The sequence below is a fragment of the Dendrobates tinctorius genome, unplaced genomic scaffold (assembly GCF_039654945.1).
Source record: "Dendrobates tinctorius isolate UK_male_01 unplaced genomic scaffold, ASM3965494v1 ptg000194l, whole genome shotgun sequence".
In the NCBI taxonomy this organism is placed as follows: domain Eukaryota; kingdom Metazoa; phylum Chordata; class Amphibia; order Anura; family Dendrobatidae; genus Dendrobates; species Dendrobates tinctorius.
The window spans coordinates 149,713-175,465 of NW_027361861.1; the positions used below are offsets into that span (position 1 = coordinate 149,713).

The 25,753-nt window shown below is 48.8% G+C and overlaps 1 protein-coding gene across 3 annotated transcripts in view; it reads left to right on the forward strand.

Moving 5' to 3' along the window:
- TTBK2 (tau tubulin kinase 2) overlaps positions 1-25,753 on the forward strand; it is a 182,015-nt gene that overhangs the window by 67,353 nt on the left and 88,909 nt on the right. The window lies entirely within an intron of this gene.

Here is a 25,753-nt window from a genome sequence, read left to right on the forward strand (position 1 = left end):
GGCATATATCACTAAAGTCTCTGGAGCAGGCAACAAACTCAACACTGCACAACCTAGGACTGAAGAAGATTTGATCTCTGCTATGCCCAGCTATTTATAACAATGATGTAAAACCACACTGCAGCTATACTGATGTATATGGCAGAAGATAAAATCGTTCAGCCAGGATAATGTACAAGAGCAGAAAGTGCACAGAAACATCAAGGGATTTCTACTCTTAGATTAGTTTGCTGATGGCTCGGAGAGGTGTGCCTGGTCAGGAGCCCACAGGAGAGGTGACAGGGGTCTACAGCATGGGGCAGAAGTCAAGTGCTCCTTGGAAATGTAGTCTTAGCAGCAGAATGGGCAATCCTATTCTCTTTTGTGAAGCTGGATGCACATATTGTCAGATCAAGATGAAAAAGAGAAGAAAGGTACATGACAGAAACTTTGTGTTGTGCTTAGACTGTGGATTACCAGTAAGTGCACACTGTGCTTTCTAAAAAATAATGCAATTGTGTGAATTACCCTTTAATTCTTCATATTGCAGCTATGTAACAGTAGTGTAATGGGTCTGATATTTTAGTGTTGCTGCAGCACAATGGTGAACTTCTGTACCAAAAACTGTTGGAATGTTTTGCAACGTTTTATTACCTTGTATCAACGTGGGCTGTAGACTATGCCTGTATGGCCGGTCTAGCCTATCAAACATGTGCCCAGGGTTGAATTTCTCATTAGGCACAAGGACCCTGTGTGTGTTTGTGACCCGTTAGGCTAGTTTCACATTTGCGTTTGGAGGTGCAGCGGACGCGCCCCATGAAGCTCCGCCCCTTGCCGCGCCTCCTCCGTTCAGCTCCGCCTATGGTCGCAAGCCGCTGCATGCGGCCTGCGTACCCTATCTTTAGCATTGGGTACTAAGGTCTTGTGCAGGTATGCGTTTGCCGCCACATGCGTCGTTTTGACGGTGCGGCAACCTGCGCCAAACACAACGTGTTGCATTTTGGTGCGGTTGCCGCACCGTCAAAACGACGGCAGGGGAGGAGCGCGGCAGGGGGAGGAGCTTCACGTCCAGCGTCCGCTGCACCTCCAAACGCAAATGTGAAACTAGCCTTAGTAGGAGGTGCTGCACAATCCTAGGAGTGACTTAGTTCATGCATTTGGGCTTGATGATTAATCTCTCTTCACTACTGATATACATTTGATAAGGCTGTGGTTCCTGTTCACTAATTTGATTTACATGTTATTTTTTTTTTAAAGGAGATCTGTTAATACATTTGACAATACAAACTGCATCTATTAATAAAAAAAATCTTTAGACTTGATGAGGCTGGTGTACTTACTTTGAAAATCCTTATCAGAATTGATGCCTGTATAACATAGTAACATAGTTATTAAGGTTGAAGGAAGACTTTAAGTCCATCTAGTTCAACCCATATCCTATCCTAACTTGCCCTAACACGTTGATCCAGAGGAAGGCAAAAAACCCATGTGGCAAACAGTAAGCTTCACATTGGGGAAAAAAATTCCTTCCCGACTCCACATATGGCAATCAGACTAACTCCCTGGATCAACGCAATATCAAGGAAACTAGTGTATATACCCTGTAATATTATACTTTTCAAGAAAGGCATCCAGTCCCTTCTTAAATTTTAGTATGGAGTCACTCATTACAACATCATATGGCAGAGACTTCCATAGTCTCACTGCTCTTACAGTAAAGAATCCGCGTCTGTGAGTATGCTTAAACCTTCTTTCCTCCAGACGTAGAGGATGCCCCCTTGTCCCCGTCACAGGTCTAAGAGTAAAAAGATCATTAAAAAGGTCTTTGTTCTGTCCCCGCATATATTTATACATTGTAATAAGATCACCCCTAAGCCTTCGATTCTCCAAACTTAATAACCCCACGTGTAATAACCTGTCTTGGTATTGCAGACCCCCTAGTTCCCTAATAACCTTGGTCGCTCTTCTCTGCTCCTGCTTTAGTTCAGCTATGTCTTTTGTATACACCGGAGACCAGAACTGTACACAGTATTCTAAGTGTGGTCGCACTAGTGACTTTTATAGATGTACATTTATGCTCTTCTCATGAGCATCTATGCCTCTTTTAATGCATCCCATTATTTTATTTGCCTTTGCAGCAGCTGCCTGACACTGGCCACTAAATGTGAGTTTGTTGTCCACCCATACACCCAGGTCTTTTCAGTGACTGTTTTGCCCAGTGTTTTACAAAAAAGCACATAATTATACATCTTGTTCGTTCTACCCAAGTGCATGAACTTACATTTATCCCCATTAAAGCTCATTTGCCATGTATCAGCCCAAGCTTCTAGTTTACATAAATCCTCCTGTAATATAAAATTGTCCTTCTCTGTATTGATTACCCTGCATAGTTGAGTGTCATCTGCAAATAATGAAATTCTACTCTCTATGCCCCCTACAAGGTCATTAATAAATATGTTAAAATGAAGCGGGCACAATACTGACCCCTGTTTTACCCCACTGCTAACCGTGACCCAGTCTGAGTGTGCTCCATTAATAACCACCCTTTGTTTCCTATCCCTGAGCCAGCTCTTAACCCACTTACACATATTTTCCCCTATCCCCATTGTTCTCATTTTATGTATCAACCTTTTGTGTGGCACCTTATCAAAAGCTTTTGAAAAGTCCATATACATCATGTCCACTGCATTTCCTTCGTCCAGTCCGGAACTTACTGTGACGTTTTTAGGTACAAACTACGTCAGAGAGTGGACCCTCTGGATCGCGGATCCGGAGCCCCTGGGCCGAGCACGCCAGGTGAAGACCGACCCCTATACAGGGATCGTTTGGGGCAGGACCACAGAGGACGGAGGCGCGACAGCCGGAACCAAGAGGGACGGCTCGACGGACAAATGAGGACTAGGGAGACGGTGGGCTTAGATACGGGCCAAGGACCGGAGGACACAGAGGAAATGTAATACAGGAACGGCAGGGAGGCTAAGCCTGTACAGGCTGGAGACCGAAGAAATACAACACTGAGGACGGCAGGGAGGCTGTGCCTGGAGAGACTGGAGACAGAGGGAATCCAACACAGGGGAAGACTGGGAGGCAGAGCCTGGATAGGCTGGAGACAGAAGAAATACAACACAGAGGGCGGCAGGGAACTACAGGTGTACTGTAGCGGCCAGAGGGTGCAGGAAGACTACACGATTATCAGGCGCCCTCCTCATAGCAAGGACACCTGAAGTATCCTGGCACCCGGAAATGCGTCTCCTAGCCCTGCCCATCAGCGACGCCCACCGCTGGAGGGAGAGAGCGGGAGGATGCGTGCGCGTGACCGAGAGCGGGTGCCTGGAGCCGCAGCAGAGATGAACGCCGAGCGGGCGCGCGCGTGAAGTATTTTTACTTTCTCTGGCAATGAGTCTCTCTGTCTCAATCTTAGCTGTCTTGATTTGCTTTTTACAGAATTTATTTAATCTTCTGTATTTATTTAATGCCTCACCACTACCTACTTGCTTTAATTCTCTAAATGCTTTATTTTTGTGACTTATTGCTCCTCTTACAGCTCTATTTAACCATAGTGGTTTCCTCCTATTTCTAGCATGTTTATTCCCATACGGTATACATTGTGCACAGGTATATACCGTATGCTAATAAACGTCTCCCATTTTCTTTGTGTATTTTTATGTCTCAGGATATCGTCCCAGTTGATTGCACCAAGATCATCTCTCATCCGTTGGAAATTTGCCTTTCTGAAGTTTAGTGTCCTTGTAAGCCCTCTACTACACATCTTATTAAAGGATACATGAAAACTTATTTCTCCTTCTCCTCATTGGAGGACACAGATACTGTGGGTGTATGCTTCTGCCGTTAGGAGGCTGACACTAAGTGGAAAAAAAGAGGTTAGCTCCTCCTCCGCCGTATACAAACTCACCCCTATTGCGGGCGGAAATCAGTTTTTTGCTTAGTGTCCATGGAGGCACACGTCTGGTTTTTTCTCCAGACTTTTTTCGTCGTTTTCCATGAAGATGTGACAGGGGCAACGGATCCTATTGAAAGGGTCCAATTTCCCCAAACCAACAACGGGCGAGCACATGCGAGTGTCCCTCCACGTATCCTCTCCCGCGTCGTGGGACACAATGCCGGACATAGCTCTGACCACCCCTAGGTATTGAAACCATGGGCTGTACAGAGGCACAAGACTAGTCTGTGCGGCCCCTACTGCTCCACCAATGCTTAGACTGCGGTGCTGCAAGGTGGCGGACGGTCCTTCTCCTCACCCCCTGAAGGGGTTAGATGGATCTAGGGTGCCTGCACTGTCCTATTTTATCAAGGCCCCCTCACATACCTGCGTTCAGGCTGAAGAGTATCTTCGGTGAGGAGAGGGTCTGGGAGGACTCCTGCGAAGATCTCAGGGCTGGAGCCCCCAGCCGGCGGAAGCCACCGGCCATGCAAGGCTGAGGGTGGCTGGATCCATCAGGCGGCACCGCGCAGTTAGTGGCGCCATATTTTTTGTGTACCGCCCCCCCCCCCCCTCCGTCGGGTAGGGGAAAAATTGAGGACACTGCTGCAGCCGCGGCTGGAAGTCCCGCCCCTGGAGCTGTGCGTCACTTCCAGCGACGAAGAAATTTAGGCCCCGGCTTCAGAGCGCGGCTAGGCCGCAGAACGGAAGCACCGCCCCTAGAGTGTTTTTACATGCTGGCTCACTCCCCCAGCTGGTGGCGCGCGATTTGAAGGAAGCAGCCAGGACGGGGGGGGGGGGGGGGGCGCAAGACTGGGGTAAGTGCTGCCCGAGAGGCCATGCTACAGGGAAAACGAGGTGCTACCTCCTCCCCACATCCCCAGCAGCGGACAGATACAGTATGTCCGAAAAGGCAAAGACGCTCACGTTCTTTTACGCTGCATGCATCTCTTAGAATCATAGAATCGTAGAGTTGGAAGGGACCTCCTGGGCCATCTGGTCCAACCCCCTGCTCAAAGCAGGATTCGCTAAATCATCCCAGTAAGATGTCTGTCTAGTCTCTGTTTGAAGACTTACGTTGAAGGAGAACTCACCACTTCTCGTGGCAGCCTGTTTCACTCAATGATCACTCTATCAAAAAGTTTTTTCTCATATCTAATCTGTGTCTCCTCCCATTCAGTTTCATCCCATTGCTTCTAGCCTTTCCTTGTGCAAATGAGAATAAAGATGATCCTTCTACAATGTGACAGCCCTTTAGATATTTGTGGACAGCTATTAAGCCTCCTCTCAGTCTTTTGCAAACTAAACATTCCCAAATCCTGCAACCTTTCCTCATAAGACTGGCTTTGCAGACCGGTCACCATTCTGGTCGCTCTTTTCTGAACTTGCTCCAGTTTGTTGATGTCTTTTTTAAAATGTGGTGCCCAAAACTGGACACAGTATTCCAGATGAGGTCTGACCAAAGAGTAGAGGACAATAATGACTTCACGTGATCTAGACTGTATGCTTCTGTTAATACATCCTAGAATTGCATTTGCCTTTTTTGCTACTGCTTCACACTGTTGACTGACTCATATTCAGTCTGTGATCTATTAGTATACCCAAGTCTTTTTCATATGTGCTGTTGCTTAGCCCTATTCCTCCCATTCTGTATATGCTTTTTTTCATTTTTATTGCCCAGATGTAGTACTTTGCATTTTTCCCTGTTAAAAACCATTCTATTAGTTGCTGCCCACTGCTCCAGTTTATTTATATCTTTTTGAATCCTCTCTCTTCTCTAGTATTAGCTATCCCTCCTAGCTTTGTGTCATCAGCAAATTTAATCAGTTTACCCTCAATTCCTTCATCTAAATCGTTGATAAAGATGTTGAACAATACAGGGCCCAGGACAGAGCCCTGTGGTACCCCACTTGAGACATTCTTCCAACTGGATGTGCAGCCATTTACGACCACTCTTTGGGTCCGATCACTAAGCCAGTTATGAATCCACCTAACAGTTGCCTTGTCCATTCCATACCTAGTCATTTTTTCAATAAGGATTGTGTGAGATACTTTGTCAAATGCTTTGCTGAAGTCAAGATATACTATATCTACAGCATTTCCTTGATCCACCCAATCAGTGATTCCGTCATGGAAGAAAATTAAGTTAGTCTGACATGACTTATTAGTTACAAACCCATGCTGACTTTGTTTAATCAATTCATTCTTATCCAGGTACTGACATACATGTTGTTTAATAATTTGTTCAAAGATCTTTCCTGGTATAGAAGTCAGACTCACCGGCCTATAGTTGCCTGGGTCCACCTTCTTCCCCTTTTTGAAGATGGGGACAACATTTGCGGACAACATTTGCTCTTCTCCAGTCTTCTGGGACTTCTCCTGTTCTCCAAGAATTTTCAAAGATTATGGAGATGGGTTCAAAAATTTCTTCTGCTATCTCCTTCAGTACTCTGGGGTGTAATTCATCTGGACCTGGAGACTTGAATTCTTTTAGGTTAGCTAAGTGTTTCCTCACTATTTTTCTGTTTATAGATATCCTGGATTCTTCTATTCCCTTAATAGGGCAGCGAAGAACAGTTGATGTTACATTTCCTTTCTGAGAGAAAACAGATACAAAATAGGAATTTAAAAGTTCGGCCTTCTCAACATCCTGTCTTACCATTTCATCATTTTCATCCTGTAAAAATCCTATAGCATCTTTGACTTTTCTTTTACTTTTGACATATCCCCAAAATCCTTTATTATTGCTTTTGACGTCTCTTACAAGCCTCAATTCATTGTCAGCTTTACTTAATCTGATTTGTGCCCTGCAGGTTCTGCAGACAGCATTATGTTCTTCTTTAGATATGCCTCCCTCTTTCCATTTTATAAACATTTTTCTTCCTTTTTAGCATGTGCTTCAGTTCTGTGTTCATCCATCCTGGTTTCCTTAAATGCTTCCTATTCTTCCCTCTTTTCCGAATTGTTAACAATTGTGCTTTGAGATTTTCATTTTTCAAGATTTCCCATCCTTCCTGGACATTTTTGTCTTTAAGGATTTCCAGCCATTGCATCCCTCCAATTCTCTTTCTGAATCCCTTAAAATCTGCCTTTCTGAAATCTAACCTTGACGTCTGAGTCTTCACAAGTCTTCCTCATCTAGTTATCCAAAATTCTAAAATAGCATGGTCGGTACCTCCTAGGGTCCCAGCCTTGTCGGGCTGCGTTTCCGCGGGCGCAAAGCAAGAGATTATGTGAAACCTGCGAATCTGAACGCGCCCAGGAGCCCTCCCCTGCGACCGCGACCAATGTGTCAAATCCCCCGTTGTGGGCCCGATCACTGTCACAGTCTATGGCGTCGCTTACGAGAGCAATAGAGTCCCTTCAAGCCCCAGATAGGGGCAGGGACGATGGCTCGCTGGCCTTAAAGGGAACCTCCACCTCACAAAAGCCTCCGGCCTGCAGGGGCCGCTCTGACTCCAGGCAGACCTGGAGGAAACGAATCCACACGGTGTCACCCAGTCCATCCGGTGCCTTGGCATCCGTAAGCTCTGCTTCTCGCTCCCCATCACTAGTGGTTGATAGCGAGCAGACCTCAGATTGCGACCCAGACGAGCCCCCTGACCTGGACACTCCAGGGTCACGTGAAACAGTGGACAGCCTCATAGAAGCCGTCAGTCTGACCCTGGGGATTGAGGATTATCCCGCAGCGGCTACGGGGCATAAAGTGGCATTTAAGCGAGTGAAGCGCCCGCACAGAATTTTTCTCCTTCGTCTCATTGGGGGACACAGGTACTGTGGGTGTATGCTACCGCCATCTGGAGACTGACACTAAGTAAACAACACAAGGTTAGCTCCTCCGCCGCCGCATACACCCTCACCCCGATTGCGGGCGGAAACCAGTTTTTTGCTTAGTGTCTTTGAAGGCACACATGTCTGGGTTTCTCCAGACTTTTCTTTTTTTTTCTTTTCCTTTTCCCATGAAGATAAGACAGGGGCGACGGTCCCTATTGAAAGGGTCCGATCTCCCCAAACCAATAACGGGCGAGCACATGTTGAGTATCGTCTCCCCGTATCCTTTCCCGCATGGGACATGATGCCGGACTTAGCCATGTCCACCCCTAGGTACAGAAACCATGGGCTTGTACAGAGGCACAAGACTAGTCTGTGCGGCCCCCACTGCTCCACCAACGCTTGACGGCGGTGCAGCAAGGCGGCGGACGGTCCCTCTCCTCAGCCCTGGAAGGAGGACGGAGCTAGGGTGCCTGCACCGTCCCGGATTCACCCCCCTTTCCCCTCTACCTGATACGAGGACGCGGAGCCAGACAGTATGGAGAGGGATGGCCAGGGAGGGCCCTGTGGCGTCCAGAGGGCTGGAGCCCTTATCTTCAGGCGATCAGCAGAGGGCATAGGCCCCTTCCTCTTTCCTTCCCTTTCCCGGCCTCCGTCCCCGGCAGTCCTCCTTGTGGTGGCGGTGGAGCGGGGCAGGAGAGCGCGCCGTGCCTGGCGCCGGAAGGACGCCGGCCCCGGCCTTGGTATATGGCTCCCTGCCTGCCCGCCGCCACCCCCGTCGCGGGTGGACATCAGGAATCCCGCCCTCCCGGCGTGACGTCACTTCCGGCGGCCCACCCTCCGGAGCTGGGGGACGCCGGATAAATTGAGGCCCCGGCTTTGCTTCAGGGTAGGCCGCGACCAGGAAATAGCGGTCTGCCCACCCTCAGCAGGACGGTGCAGCAGGGGAGGACGTGTGGGGGACACCGGACCGGGTAAGTGCGGTCCCGATTGTGAGAGGACATGCAGCAAAGTTGCTCCCTCCTCCCCTCAACCGCTAGCAGGGCAGCATTGAGGCCGGGCGGATTTAATATGGCTGGGAAAGGGAAGACGCACACATTCCTATACGCTGCATGCGTCGCCTCATTTCCGCGGGCGCAGAGCAATAAACTTTGCGAGGCCTGCGACTCCGAACGCGCCCAGGAGCCCTCCCCTGCGACCGAGCCCAGGGATTTAAATCCTCCAGAATGGGTCTTATTGCTATCGCAGTCTATGGCATCGCTTACAAAGGCGATCGAGCCTCTTCATGCCCCGGATAGGGGCAAGGATAGTGCCTCGCTGATCTGGGAGGGGTCCTCCACCTCGCAAGAGCCTCCGGCCTGCAGGGGCCACTCTCATTCCAGGCAGGCGCAAAGGGAACGAACCCACAGGGCGTCTCCTGGCCCATCCGGTGCCTCGGCATCACGCTCGCCTTCACCAGTTGTCGGGAACGGGCAGAGTTCAGATTATGACTCAGACGAGCCGCTGGACCTAGATACCCCGGGGTGTCGGGAAACAATATGACAGCCTCATCGATGCTGTTAATCAGACTCTGGAGGTTGAGGATGACGTCAGGCCATAAGGTATCCTTGAAGCGGACTAAGCGACCGCATAGAGTGTTTGGCTCTCATCCAGAGTTTGAGGACATAGTGCAGCGTCACAGGGAACGGCCGGATAGGCGTTTCTCGGGCCAGAAGACGATAGTTGAGATATCCGTTTGCCCCCGAGCTCTGTAAAAGATGGGCAGAATCCCCAGTGGTGGATCCACCAGTGTCACGCTTGGCCTCGAAATCCGTGTTATCTGTACCTAGTGGTTCATCTATCAAGGACCCCACTGATCGGCTCATAGAGAGTTTGGCTCACTCAGTTTTTGAAGCATCAGGATCAGCACTCTCTCCCTCGTTTGCGGCAACATGGGTAGCCAAGGCTATGATGTCATGGTCAGTCATTGAACAGGGTCTTGCAGGATAGAGACCTGACTTCAGAGGTATCAGAGATCGTGAGTCAAATCGCTATGGCTGGTGACTACTTAATCAATGCTTCCTTGGATGCGGCCAATTGTGCGGCACTCGCAGCCGTGAATGCGGTAGCCATTAGGAGGGCCCTAGGGTTAAGGACATGGCGTGCCGATTCTGTTTCCAAGAAGTCGTTAACTTCCCTGCCTTATCAGGGTGGCCGCTTGTTCGGGGAGAAATTAGACCAACTCATTTCCGATGCTACGGGGGGAAAAAGTAGCTTCCTCCCGCAACAAAGGGCCAGGCAGCCGTTTCGCCTAGCTCAGGCACGGTTTCAGGCCTTTCGCAACCCCGGGTGGACGACAGCAGCAAGCTCTGCCGCTCCTGGTCGTTCCAACCAGGATAGGGAGCGACAGGTCTCATATAGAGCCAACCCATTGGGGAGAATGCGTACTCGCCAGCCCAGGGCAAGGGGAGCCAGGGCCCAGAAACCCTCAGCCAAATGACTCAGAGCACTTTTTAGGCGACATCGGCAGAGTAGGCGGCCGATAGCACGTGACTCGTGGGTGGCGGAACTGGTGTCTGCAGGATACAAGATAAAGTTTTTAAAGTTTCCCCCAAAGCGATTTTTTTTTTTTTTTTTTCTGTCTCTGCTCACCAAAGTGGAACCCCGGGCAAGGGCGTTGCTAGGGGCCATCGACTCCAGCGCAACGGAGTCATTGTCCCCGTATCAGAGCACGAGAAAGGACAGGGTTTTTATTCCAATCTGTTCGCGGTCCCCAAAAAGGACGGAACAGTCAGGCTGGTTTTGGACCTGAAGCTCCTGAACAAGTTCATCAGGATCAAGCATTTCCGAATGGAATCTCTCCGTTCAGTGATAGCGGCCATGGGCCAAGGGGAATACTTGGCCTCGATCAACATCCAGGATGCCTACCTGCACGTCCCTATTTTTCCGCCACATCAAAAGTTTCTGCGGTTCGCCATCAATGGCCGACATTTCCAATTTGCAGCAGTGCCCTTCGGGCTCGCCACCGCTCCCAGAGTGTTCACAAAGGTGATGGCAGTCGTGATGACTGTTTTACACTCTCGAGGCATAGTCGTCTTACCATACTTAGATGACCTCTTGGTGAAGGGCCCCTCGTTTCGGGCATGCAAAGAAAATGTCAACATCACGCTGGATACCCTCTCCAGCTTAGGGTGGTTGGTCAACATTAAAAAATCATCCATTGTCCCAGCACAGAGGATTTCTTTTTAGGGATGATTTTCGATACCTTCCGAAGGTTGGTAATTCTCCCTCAGGACAAGTCTCTAGCGCTCTGGCAAGGAGTCCAGAAGCTTCTGCAGCCAGTCCCGCACACCATTCGGTTTGGGATGAGAGTGCTAGGGAGGATGGTGGCAGCAATGGAAGCAATTCCGTTTGCCCAATTTCATCTTCGCCCCCTACAGCACACCCTCTTGTCAGCCTGGGACAAGAACCCGTTCACACTCGATCATCAGTGCCGGCTATCCTCGCAGGTCAGACAGTCACTGGAGTAGTGGACGAGCAGGTCCTCCCTTCTGCAGGGGAAACCCTTTCCCCCAGATCACTGGCTAGTGGTCACAACTGACGCCAGCCTCCTCGGCTGGGGAGCAGTTTTTCGCCACCACACCATCCAGGGACGATGGTCGACGCAGGAGGCACGCCTCTCGATCAACTTGTTGGAAATACGAGCAGTCCGGCTGGCACTGCAACATTTTCAGCACCTTCTAGCAGTACGTCCCATCCAAATTCAATCGGACAGCGCCACTGCGGTGGCTTACGTAAATCATCAAGGGGACACGCGCAGTAGAGCAACCATGCGCGAGGTAGGACACGTGCTTCGCTGGGCCGAGAGGAACCATTCGGTAATATCGGCGGTCCATATCCCGGGCGTGTGCAGAATTGGGCGGCGGACTTCCTCAGCCGGCAGGGTGTCGCGTCGGGGGAATGGTCTCTGCACCCCGAGGTCTTCCAGCAGATTTGCTAATGGTGGGGAACACCGGATGTGGATCTGATGTCCTCCAGGGTGAACGCCAAGGTGCCCATGTTCGTCACTCGGGCTTGGGACCCACGAGCGATCGCAGTGGATGCGTTGGTTCTGCCATGGAACCAGATTCGCCTTCCATACTTGTTTCCTCCGCTACCGCTGCTCCCGAGGGTCATCAAGAAGATGAAAACAGAAGGGGTTCCAGCGATTTCTGCTGGCTCCACACTGGCCCCACCGAGCATGGTACGCAGATCTAGTGCAATTGCTCGCCGATGTCCCTTGGCGACTTCCAGACCTACTGTCCCAGGGCACGATCTTCCACCCGAACTCAGGGGCCCTGTGTTTGATGGCATGGCCGATGAATCTTGGATTCTGACCCAGGCTGGGCTCAGCCGCAATGTGGTAGCTACAATGATTAGTGCCCGGAAGGCTACCTCGGCGAGAATTTACCACCATACCTGGAAGGTCTTCTTCACTTGGTGTTGAGACCGTGGTTTTTCTCGACTGACATTTTCAATTCCCATCATCCTAGCCTTCATTCGGCCAATTGTTTGGCCCCGAGCTCCCTTAGGAGACACATATCGTTGTTGTCCGTTCTGTTCCAGTGAAGAATTGCTACCAATATGCAGATGAGGACTTTCATCCAGGGAGTCTCCCACTTGGTACCTCCCTATAGGGCGCCCCTGGACACCTGGGACCTTAGTCTGGTCCTGAGTGTTCTGCAGGAAGCTCCTTTCGAACCACTTCAGGATGTTCCTTTGTCGTACCTTTCCCGGAAGGTAGTATTTTTGGTAGCCATAACTTCCATTTGGCGAGTCTCTGAGTTGGTGGCCTTGTCCTGCCGAGCACCGTTTCTCACCTTCCACAAGGATAAGGTGGTGCTCAGACCAGCTCCCCCCTTTCTGCCAAAGGTCGTGTCCTCCTTCCACGTTAATGAAGATATTGTCTTGCCCTCGTTTTGTCCAGCGCCGGTACATCGCGTGGAAAAGGCTCTTCATACTTTAGACTTGGTGAGAGCTCTCAGAAGGTACGTGGCGCGAACGGCGCCCTTTCGTCAGATGGACACGCTGTTCGTGCTCCCCGAAGGGCGCAGGAAGGGACTCACAGCCTCAAAATCGACCATAGCCAGATGGATCCATCTAACTATTCAGGAGGCCTACCGCATCTGGGGTGCGCCGGTTCCAGCAGGGATCAGAGCGCACTCTACTCGGGCAGTGTGCGTCTCTTGGGCGCTTTGGCACCAGGCTTCGACGGAACAAGTGTGCAGGGCAGCGACCTGGTCCAGCTTGCACACGTTTACTAAACATTACAATGTCCATACTCAGGCGTCGTCAGATGTGAGCCTGGGTAGAAGGATTCTCCAGGCAGCGGTGGCGCACCTTTAGACAGGAGGTGCATGTAGCTTGTATTGGTGAGTCAACTTCCCACCCAGGGACTGCTTTAGGACGTCCCACATTACCTGTATCCCCCAATGAGACGAAGGAGAAACATGGATTTTTGGGAGTACTCACCGTCAAATCCTTTTCTCCGAGACGCTCATTGGGGGACACAGCACCCACCCTGTTAGCCAAGTTGGCTGTGTTTTTATTTAATTAATGTGCATTCTTTGTTGATGTCATGGTGGACTTTTTCCAGACATATTGTTATCTGCATTTAATGCTGTTTTTTGTTACTCCTACAGCTTTTTGCACTAAACTGGTTTCCACCCGCAATCGGGGCGAGGGTGTATGCGGCAGAGGAGGAGCTAACCTTGTGTTTACTTAGTGTCAGCCTCCAGATGGCGGTAGCATACACCCACAGTACCTGTGTCCCCCAATGAGCATCTTGGAGAAAAGGATTTTACGGTGAGTACTCACAAAAATCCATGTTTTCCTCTTACCCGGAGTTTGAGGACATAGTGCAGCGGCACAGAGAACGTCCAGACAGGCGTTTCTCGGGTCAAAGGGCACTCGAAACAAAGTATCTGTTTTCTCCGGACCTCCGTAAAAGATGGATGGAATCCCCGATGGTGGATCCTCCGGTTTCACGCCTAGCCACTAAGACCCTGCTATCCGTCCCTAGTGTTTCCTCTATTAATTATTCCTCGGATCGCCTTATACAGAGCTTAGCTCGCTCAGTATATGAGGCGTCAGGGTCAGCACTCGCTCCCTCGTTCGCAGCAACTTGGGTAGCCAAGGCTATGATATCATGGTCAGAAACATTAAACAAGGTCGCGCAGGAGCAGGATCTACCTCCAGAGATTTCGGAGGTCGCAGGTCAGATGGCGATGGCCGGAGACTATGTAATCAATGTGTCTTTGGATGCGGCCAATTGCTCGGAACTTGCTGCCGCTAATGCAATTTCGATCAGAAGAGCCGATTCTTCTAAGGAGTCCTTGACTTCCCTGTCTTATCAGTGCAGCCGCCTATTTGGGGAGAAGTTGGATCAACTTGTCTCCAATTCCACAGGAGGAAGGAGCGGGTTTCTCCCTCAACAAAGGGTCAAACCGCTTTTTCGTCACCCGTTTCAGGCATGTTTTCGGGCCTTTCGCAACACCGGGTGGACTACAGCGGCCAATTCCACCGCCTCAGACCGCGGCAGGTCTCGTATAGAGCCAACCCATTGGGGAGATAGCGTACTCAGCAGCCCAGATCGAGGGGATCCAGATCCCAAAGATCGTCGGCCAAATAACTCGAGGCCTTTACCCGACGACACCGGCAAGGTGGGCGGCCACCTACTCTGGTTTTTCCACGTCTGGGCCAATGTCGCTAACGACGCATGGGTAAAGGAATTGGCGGCCTCAGGTTACTTACAAAATAGAATTTGTCAGATACCCGCCAAGACGGTTTTTTCTTTCCCAGCTTCCCAGAGTGGATGCCCAGGCAAGGACTCTATTGGGAGCCATCAAATTGCTCCAGCACAACGGAGTCATTGTTCCAGTGTCGGAACATGAAAAAAAATCAGGGGTTCTATTCCAACCTTTTTGCGGTTCCCAAAACGGACGGGTCTGTCAGGCCTGTTTTGGACCTGAAGCTTCTGAACAAATTCATCAGGATCAGACCTTTCCGGATGGAGTCTCTCCGGTCAGTCATATCGGCCATGGAGCAGCGAGAATACTTGGCCTCAATAGATATCCAGGACACACATCTGCATATTCCCATTTTTCCTCCTCATCAGAGGTTTCTACGCTTCGCCATCAGCGATCTATGTTTTCAGTTCGTAGCACTACCCTCGGGCTAGCCACGGCCCCAGAGTGTTCACAAAGGTTATGGCAGTTGTCATGGCCATACTGCATTCTTGAGGCATAGTTGTCTTGCCTTATCTGGACGAACTCTTGGTCAAAGGCCCTGCAATACGGGCATGCGAGGAAAATGTCAACATAACGCTAGATACTCTTGCCCGCTTAGGGTGGTTGGTCAATGTGAAGAAGTCATCCCTTGTGCTAGCTCAGAGGATCTCCTTCCTAGGAATGATTCTCGACACTCGCCAAGGGTTGGTAGTTCTCCCTCAGGAAAGGGTGCGAGCGCTCCGGCAGGGAGTCCAGACACTTCGGCAACCAGTCCCTCATACCATCCGATCCGGGATGAGGAGTCTTAGGAAAATGGTGGCAGCAATGGAAGCGGTACCGTTCGCCCAGTTCCATCTTCGCCCCCTGCAGCACACCCTTTTGTCAGCTTGGGACAAGAATCCCTTCAAGCTCGATCGGCAGTGCTGACTGTCCTTTCAAGTCAGGCAGTCGCTCGGATGGTGGTTAACCAGTTCCTCTCTGACCCAGGGGAAACCTTTCCCCCCAGACCATTGGTTGGTGATGACAACCGACGCCAGTCTCCTCGGCTGGGGAGCGGTGTTTCGCCACCACACGACCCAGAGACGGTGGTCGCCACAGGAGGCACGCCTCCCGATCAACTTATTGGAGATACGAGCAATTCGGCTGGCTCTGCAAAGGTTTCATTACTTTCTAGCAGGCCGCCCCGTCCGGATTCATTCGGACAACGCCACAGTGGTGGCTTACATATATCACCAAGGGGGCACCCGCAGCAAAGCAACCATACGTTCTGCAGTGGGCCGAAGCAAACCACTCGGTGATTTCGGCTGTCCACATCCCGGGTGCAGAAAATTGGGCGGCAGACTTTCTCAGCCGGCAGGGTCTTGCGTCCGGAGAGTGGTCTCTACATCCCGAAGTCTTCCGGCAGATTTGTCAGCTGTGGGGAACTCCGGATGTGGACCTGATGGCGTCCAGAGTGAACGCCAAGGTGCCCACATGTGTCACTCGGGCCAGGGACCTGCAGGCAATCGCTGTGGACGCGTTGGTTCTGCAATGGAACTAGTTTTGCCTCTCATATTTATTTCCCCCGCTGCCACTACTTCCGAGGGTCATCAAGAAGATCAAGACGGAAGGGGTCCCGGCGATTCTGCTGGCCCCAGACTGGCCCCGTCGAGCGTGGTACGCAGATCTAATGCAGCTGCTCGCCGACGTTCCTTGGCGCCTGCCAGAGCGCCCAGACCTACTTTCTCAAGGGCCGATTTGCCACCCGAACTCAGGGGCCCTGTGTTTGACAGCATGGCCGTTGAATCTTGGATTCTAACCCAGGCAGGGTTCGAGAGCAAGGTGGTCACTACAATGATTAGCGCCCGGAAGCCTACTTCAGCACGAATTTACCACCACACCTGGCAGGTGTTCTTTTCTTGGTGTCGAGGCCGCGGTGTTTCTCCGCTGAGATTCTCGATCCCCAACATGTTGACTTTTCTCCAGTCGGGCCTAGACTTGGGCTTAGCCCCAAGTTCCCTCAGGAGACAAATATCGGCCTTATCCGTCCTGTTCCAGCACAGAATTGCTACCAATCTGCAGGCGAAGACTTTTATCCAGGGAGTCTCCCACTTGGTACCTCCCTATAAGGCGCCTATGGACGCTTGCGACCTTAACATGGTCCTAAGTGTTCTGCAGGAAGCTCCATTTGAACCGCTTCAGGATATCTCCTTGAGGTACCTTTCCTGGAAAGTGGTGTTCCTAGTGGCCATCACTTCTATCAGGGGGGTTTCAGAACTGGCAGCCCTATCCTGCCATGCCCCGTTCCTCAGACCAGCCCCTCCTTTTCTGCCGAAAGTCGTGTCCTCTTTTCACATTAATGAAGATGTTGTCTTGCCTTCATTTTGTCCAGCACCGGTGCACCGTGTGGAAAAGGCTCTTCACACGTTAGACCTGGTAAGAGCCCTCTGGAGGTATGTGTCGAGGACTGCACCCTTTCGTCAGACGGACACGCTGTTCGTTCTCCCCGAAGGGCCGCAGGAAGGGACTCGCTGCCTCAAAGTCGACCATAGCCAGATGGATTCGTTTGACTATTCAGGAGTCCTACCGCATTAGAGGCAAGCCGATTCCAGTAGGGATCAGAGCTCACTCTACTCGGGCACTGGGCGCCTCTTGGGCGCTTCGGCACGAGGCTTCGACGGAACAGGTTTGCAAGACAGCAACCTGGTCCAGCCTGCACACATTTGCCAAACATTATAATATTCATACTCAGGCCTCGGCGGATGCAAGCCTGGGTAGAAGGATTCTCCAAGCAGCGGTGGCGCACCTTTAAACAAGAGGTTCATGTAGCTTGGATCGGTGAGTCAATCTCCCACCTAGGGACTGCTTTAGGACATCCCACAGTATCTGTGTCCCCCAATGAGGCGAAGGAGAAACAAGGATTTTTGTGATAACTCACCGTAAAATCCTTTTCTCCGAGACGCTCATTGGTGGACACAGCACCCACCCTATTAGCCAGTTGGCTCTTGTTTTGTTTAAATTTATATACATTTACTAATTTGATATAAGGGTGGTGTTTTGGACATGTTATACCTGTATTAAGGCTGATTATGTTGTCCTCCTACTTCTTTGGCACCAAACTGATTTCCGCCCGCAATAGGGGCGAGGGTGTATACGGCGGAGGAGGAGCTAACCTCTTTTTTTCCACTTAGTGTCAGCCTCCTAGCGGCAGAAGCATACTCCCACAGTATCTGTGTCTCCCAATGAGTGTCTCGGAGAAAAGGATTTTACGGTGAGTTATCACAAAAATCCTTGTTTTATTATCACTATTACCCAAGTGACCCTCAACCCTTATATTTGATATGCGGTCTGGCCTGTTGGTTAATATTAGGTCTAGCAGTGCCCCCTCTTGTTGGGTCCTGAACCAGTTGTGAAAGGTAATTGTCTCTCATAGTTTTCAGAAACCTATTACCATTGCTGGAACTGCAGGTTTCGGTTACCTAATGTATTTCAGGGTAGTTGAAGTCCCCCATAATAATGACTTCTCCTTGAGTCGCCGCTTCATCTATTTGCTATATGAGGATATTCTCCGTTGTTTCCATTATTTTTGAAGACTTATAACAAACTCCTATCAATAATTTATTATTTTTTCCCCCTCCCCTTATCTTCCCACCCACAGAGACTCTACATTTTCATTAGATTCACATATATTATCACGCAGGATGGGTTTTAAGGATGATTTTACATATAAACACACGCCTCCCCCTCACTTATTTGTACGGTCATTTCTGAACAGACTATAGTCCTGTAAATTAACCGCCCAGTCATGGCTCTCGTCCAGCCATGTCTCAGCTATCCCCACCATGTCAGAATTAATTTTGCTGGACCATAATTATAATTCCTCCATTTTGTTGGCGAGGCTTCTGGCATTAGTATACATGCACTTTATGTATCTCTCTGTACCTCTATTCTTTCTTAAATTATTAACTGTTCTAACCCCACCCCCAATTTCATTATTTGCGCCCAGGTTTCTATCTGCACTGTCTTCCCCTCCTATAAAATGAATACCCTCCCCCCAGTCCCTAGTTTAAACCTTCTAGCTATATTCTCCCCCAGCACAGCTGCACCCTCCCCATTGAGGTGCAGCCCATCCCTAGCGTTGAACCTGTAGCCAACTGAGAAGTTGGCCCAGTTCTCCAGGATCCCAAACCCCTCCTTCCTACACCAGTTCTTGAGCCTCTTATTAACCTCCCTAATCTCCCGTTGCCTCTCTGGCGTGGTACAGGAAGTATTTCCGAAAATACCACCTTGGAGGTCCTTGTTTTAAGCTTGCAGCCTAATTCCCTGAAATCATCTTTAAGGACCTTCCACCTACCTCTAACTTAGTCATTTGTGCCAATGTGCACCATGACCGCTGGGTCATCACCAGCCCCTCCCAGTTGTCTGTCAACCCGATCAGCGATGTGTCAGACTCGAGCGCCAGGTAGGCAGCACACCGTTCGACGATCCCTGTCTTTGTGACAGATGGCCCTATCTGTTCCCCTAATAATTGAGTCCCCCCACTACCAGCACCTGTCTGGCCTGCCCTACTCTCCTATTTCCCCCCTTACTGGAGCAGACACTCCTCCGGCTTTCAGAGGACATGCCTTGCTGCAACAGTGCTACCCCTGTACTGACACTCCCTTCATCTGCCAACTTAGCAAACTTATTGGAGTGTGCCAGATCAGGACTAGCCTCCCTGGCGCGCTTCCCTCTACCCCGCCTTCTAACTGTCACCCAGCTAGCTGCTTCACTGTCCTGCAGCTCCAACCTATCATCCCCCCCGATCTATCCCATTGAGCGTCTGCTCAGTGAGCAGAAGACTCCTTTACATATTGTCTATGCATCTCAGTGTTGCCAGCTGCACATTTAGATCCAGTATCTGGGCTTCCAAATGCACAACGTGCTCACATCTAGCACATCAGTATGCACCCTCGACTGGCTGTTCAAGGATTTCATACATGTGGCAAGACATAAACTGGATGGCATTGGCAATAGTGGAGCACATTCCTAATGGGGATTGCACCAGACAGAAAAGATAAGTAAAAATAAATAAAAAGTATTAATAAAATATAACAGCAATTCAGTAATTCATCGCTAGGAAACTCCCTGAATCCAAAATCACTGAATCACAAGTCACGCACGACCGTTCGCACTTGCGCTCAGGTCACACTCAGCTCATTCACACTCGCTCAGGCAGAAGAATTAAAGAGATTTTTTTTTTCCCTTCACCAGCAAACCACCCTGCTGCTCAATGCACTTCCAAAAGGGTATAATCTAAGAATTTTTTTTTTCTCCCACCTATTAGCATAAACTTAGTTTATGGGGGAGGAGCTGGCCGGGTCATATTTCTAGGACTCGTCACGTCATGTGTGTGTATATGTATGTGTGAAAATATATAATACATATATATACCCACACCCTTGAGGGGTTATGTACATAATATGTGGCCTAAATAGCTTGTCTGGTGTTGTTAAAGGGGTTGTCCGGGCTTTTCACATAATCTCAGTACATATCTGCGCTGCAGAATTATGACAATAAGTAATTTACTTTCTGTCACTAGATTGCACGGTTTTCTAGATATTCTGAACAGAACGTCCAAGGGGGGGTATGTTATGGCATTGAAATGAGAACTAGTCGTAACCTCCTACTCTACTCCAAACATGCCCTCTATAGCAACAACCCCACCCTCCATAGCTACAGGCCCTCCCCGTCCACACGAAGAAGCCCTCATCACACAGTAACAAATCCTCCCCCTCTACCAGCCTCACTGCAGAGAGCAGCTGCTCCTCCCCCAGACACACATCATCCTGTATTCTGGGACAGGCTGCTCCCATCAGTATTTGTGTCATTAGAGACACAGTGCTCACACATACACTGCACCAAATCTGCTGCTGTGTGAAGACATCAGTGACACAGAGCTGTCTCAATTCACACAGCAGAGGCTTTGTCACACAACAGTCTGTTCTCACTCCTGCCAGCAGCCTGGGACAGGGAGGGAAGGAATTACTGATAATGAGTTATGTATTGTAATCATGGAGTGGCCCAGAATACAGGAAGATTTTCCCTCCTCACTAGTTTCACTTTCCATAGAACACTGTTTAGCGTGTGTCTGGGGGAGGAGCAGCTGGGTGGTTCTGCTCTCTGCACTGAGGCTGCTAGAGGGGGAGGATTTGTTACTGTGTGAGGATGGCTTCTTTATGTGGACGGGAAGGGCCTGTAGCTATGGAGGGTGGGGTTGTTGCTATAGAAGGCATGTTTGGAGTAGAGCAAGAGGTTACGACTAGTTCTCATTTCAATGCCATAACACCCCCCCCTTGGACGTTCTGTTCAGAATATCTAGAAAACCGTGCAAACTAGTGACAAAGTAAATTACTTATTGTCATAATTCTGCAGCCCAGATATGTACTGAGATTATGTGAAAAGCCCGGACAACCCCTTTAACCCATTAGGCAGTTCTGAATTCATAAGGGAGTCCTACCATTACGACATCCGTTCTGTGGAGAGAGCATCTTCCTCTCTGGAGAACCCAGTATGTCCGTACATTACACAGACAGGTTATTGATTTCAATGTATCGTGAAATTCTAAATTCTCCCTTGATGGAGCTGTGTAGAAAATAATCACTTACTATTGGATTTCCCCAATTGTACCCTTATAACCTGATTTATTGTTTTAATCAGAATTTCTTGTTACTTACACTTTTTTTTTTTTTTTGTCATGTCACGACCTTTATATATAAAAAAAAAAAAAAAAAAAATGTTAAAGTCTTTAAATTTTTCCCATTGTTGACTGGGATTACTTTAAACTCCTGTCCTTTCAGGAAGAGTTTACTGCAGTTTCCTTATCATCAGAGGCAATATTACAATTAGAGATGAGTGAACATAGTTGGCTCCCTCCTTACTCGGCGAGCTATAGAGCTATCGAAAAAGCTGCATCGGTAACCCTGATACCCGGGCTCTCCCAATGATCAGCTGTTCGGCGGCGCAATAAATAGGCTCTCCATGCATGTGCTGTGACTGTCACATAGCCGCAACACATGCAGCTGCGGCGCCGAACAGTTTATTATTGGGAGCGCTCCAGGTTCCCGATGCAGCTATTCGGTAAGCTCTATAGCTTGCCAAGTAAGGAGGGAGCCGACGATGTTCACTCATCTCTAATTACAATGACAGGTGACACCTCTATACACAGCTGATTGAAACACCGTCCACCAATCGCAAAAGGCGATGTCACAGCTTCCCTGCGCCTCCTCCCTTCACAGTGACCTTTGCACCCACTCATTAGATGCTTCAATAGAAATGATAGGGTCTGATCTTTTCATTGTGGTTATATAGATATGTTGTTTCCTGAAACAAGTAGTTAAAGTCTTTAAAAAATCCTCAATGACCAGTGTGAGAATTGCTAGATTTCTAATTTGTCTTGTTAGTAAAGGTTGGGATATGTAAGAAGAAAAAAAAAATCGAGCTCAAAAGTTTCAAAAATACAGTTTTAAGCAATAGGTCATTTTCTGATGACCCTTTCCCTGTAAGCGACGATTCACTTTGGTTTGATGAAACTTCCTCTTTGTCCAAGGTGACTAATATGTGAGAAGATTGCATATGGGATCAGCATTTTATATAAGATTGCATTGCCGTTCTCTGGAATTGGTGAGCGGAAAAGCGTGATGCAGAAATGTTAAAATCCAAGTTAAGCTTGTAGTGTATAAGGGGAGTGGCTCAGGCAGTATTCGAGACCCTTTGCTTTGGTTTCACGGTGAAGCTTCACTTTCCCAATGGCTCTGAAGGACAGCCGCTATTTTGTATGCAGACTAGTGAATGCGCTGTGAGACTTCCCTTCGAATGTGTCTTGCATCTCTCCGCTCTCTATAAATTGTCAGGGGACGCCAGCGATGTCTCATTGCCCCCACTTAGCCATAGGATCTGTGCTGATGCAGAGAGCTTAGACGTACAGGAGGAGCAGGAAGCATTGTTCAGCTGCCGTGCACGAGCTGGAGTGACGCAGGTTTCATTCCCGATTACCCCTGGGTATAGAGAGAAGCTGTACAGATGTGGCTTATAGAAATATTCCAGACTGCTGCGAGAATTCATTGTCGCCATGTATGTGATACAGCTATAGGAATATTCAGAAAAAGGGTCTTATAAAGGAGATGCTTAACCCATTAAAGGTTATATACTTAGGCATACTCTCTTCATGGTGGTCGCATCGGCTCCAAAAGCAATGTCTGCTCTAGTAGTCGCCTGGACCCCTGCAACATGTGATTGGCTACGTCGCTCACATAACTAGAAAAGTGCGTCATCATATGTTTCTTTTGCCAGCCACTAAGGTCTTCTTTCTATTTAGCAATCTACTGCCTGTTGTCAAGTGTAATCCCTCCCTATCAGCAGAGATGCTGAGGCAGATTACCGGGAGTGGGGCCACAGTCTTTGTCTTTGCTCCTGCGCTCAGTCTGTCAAACCATATACAGGCAAACCGGAGTCTGGCAGTCAAGCCACTGAACATTAGCAGGTGCAATACATACTAAGAAGCAAGGGAAAGACGAAAGTTCTAAAACCCATAGTGCTGGCAGAAGACTTACTAAAAGACCATTCACGAAAAAAAAAAATAAATGGCAAGTTACAGTGCAGGAAAATCCTTTGTAACCTGATATCTAAATGCTAAGAAATGGTGGCTTAGAGTTTTTAACCCTCAGGTTAAAATCCTTTAAAAATAAAGCCAAGAGCTGACGTCCATTTGCTTCCATGGAGCTCCTCCCTTGCAGTCATTAACAGGGAAGCTGTCCCTTCGTGCCTAGCAGAGGAGCGTGGCTCTTTTGCGTCACTGTGTACCGGTGTCAGGTGCCTATGATCAGCCTCAGACTGTGCGTGTCTATTCACTGACTGCAAGCAACCATGAGAACGGTAAGGGCTATATACAATGAATTTGAGAAAGTTACATAACTTCTCATTATTCACCGATTTGTGCTTTATTTACATAGATCTGGAAAATTAATTTAAAATTTAAACAAAGTGACCCATTATGCTAGATCCTTCTTAAGGCGGCCCACGCTGCTCTGTGTCGGTAAGGATAAACTGGAGAATCAAACCTGTAATCCTGCAGCTGCTGTGCAGCCATTATTGATCCATGATCTTGATGATCTGTGAGGTTTTTTTTTTTTACTTCTATGGCTTAATCCTCGTTCTCTGATCTACCAGCTAAATACTAAACCATTGCATCTTGTACAAAGTGCTTACTGACCAAATAATACAAAAAGCCGGAGAAATGATCGGAATCAGAGGCGTAGCTGGGGTTTTGTTTCGGGGGGAAGGGGGGGGGGGCGAGACTTTTGAGTGGGCTCCTAACCAGGTAATCTTGATTATTACTGGGTGACGCACCCGAATAGTAGAGGAGAACCTCAGCAGATGACTGCGCTGTTACTGAAAATAATCTCAATATAAAGACCAATATTGATGTTACCGCCATATGGTTAGTGGTAGATACCAGTCCTGTGGAACATAGGTAGACTCTATAGTATAAGGCAGCCCCCATATGCAGACTGTAGTACAATGCATCCACCCCATACGCAGACTCTATTGTATAATGCAGCCCCTCATAGGCAGACTCTATAGTATAAGGCAGCCCCCATATGCAGACTGTAGTACAATGCATCCACCCCATACGCAGACTCTATTGTATAATGCAGCCCCTCATAGGCAGACTCTATAGTATAAGGCAGCCCCCATATGCAGACTGTAATACAATGCATCCACCCCATACGCAGACTCTGTTGTATAATGCAGCCCCTCATAGGCAGACTCTATAGTATAAGGCAGCCCCCATATGCAGACTGTAATACAATGCATCCACCCCATACGCAGACTCTGTTGTATAATGCAGCCCCTCATAGGCAGACTCTATAGTATAAGGCAGCCCCCATATGCAGACTGTAATACCATGCATCCACCCCATACGCAGACTCTATAGTATAATGCAGCCCCTCATAGGCAGACTCTATAGTATAAGGCAGCCCCCATATGCAGACTGTAGTACAATGCATCCACCCCATATGCAGACTCTATTGTATAATGCAGCCCCTCATAGGCAGACTCTATAGTATAAGGCAGCCCCCATATATAGACTGTAGTACAATGCATCCACCCCATACGCAGACTCTGTTGTATAATGCAGCCCCTCATAGGCAGACTCTATAGTATAAGGCAGCCCCCATATGCAGACTGTAATACAATGCATCCACCCCATACGCAGACTCTATTGTATAATGCAGCCCCTCATAGGCAGACTCTAGAGTATAAATACAATACTCACTTGAGTCACCTCTTCTCCTCGTTTCTCCACTGCTCTGATGTCTAGCACATCTCCGGACAGTGAGTGCTGAGTAGTGACGTCATCGTGACCCCTGTCAGCATCTTTGTTAGGGACATCAGACGCTTAGAGGGGGATGATGGGAGAGGGAGTGTGCGCCTGCTCAGGGGCCCAATAGCGTCCGGGTGACAGAGCTGGGAGATCTCCCTGCTTTTCCACAGAATGTAACTGTATCGCCTATACAGCTACAGTAGCGTAGCTTCTGGTGGGCCCCTCAGATCGCAAGGCCCGGGGCACCCGCCCCCTCTGCCCCCTGGTAGCTACGCTACTGATCGGAATGTGATTTATTTATATATTTTTTGGTGAATTAAAGTCATATTCAGGTGTAAACAAAGACGATCCTCTTCCCCCAAAATCCCCATGTTCCTAGCCACAAGAGACCACGCACTTCATCCAACTGCTTCATTCGTTTTCATACAGATTTCCGTGAATGACCCACACCCAATTGATTTTTCATTTAGGCAGTTAAAATTTCTGTTTACAAAATTAGTGTTAAATTTATTTTTTTTTTGCTTTTAAAAATGGCATAAATTTTTTTTTGCTTTCAAAGATATTTAAAAATCTGACAATTCTCTCCACCCTGAGTGTGTGCACAGAGACTGCATCTCACCGCAGCTTTGTGCTTTTGATGCTTTGCCCATTGGGATCCATTCTGGTGCATCACTTGGGCAGTTTTGACGTCCAGTCTTGGCGAAATTCTAGAGGAAGGTCACCGGCTGAAAAAAATACACTACATGCATAATTTGTCTTGGCAAAGTCATCTACAAACTGAAGGGCAACAGGACAAAATTTGCAGACAATTTTCTTAAGAATTCTAATCTGTGACCTGTAAACTTGATTGAAGCCACATTTGTAATATTTCTGCGATGAAGCATCCAGAATAATTGTAGAGTCAATTGTAACTGTTACAGCAGCTAAGCTGATAATTTTGGCGCTTAAATTGCTTTGCTGCACAGTCACTTT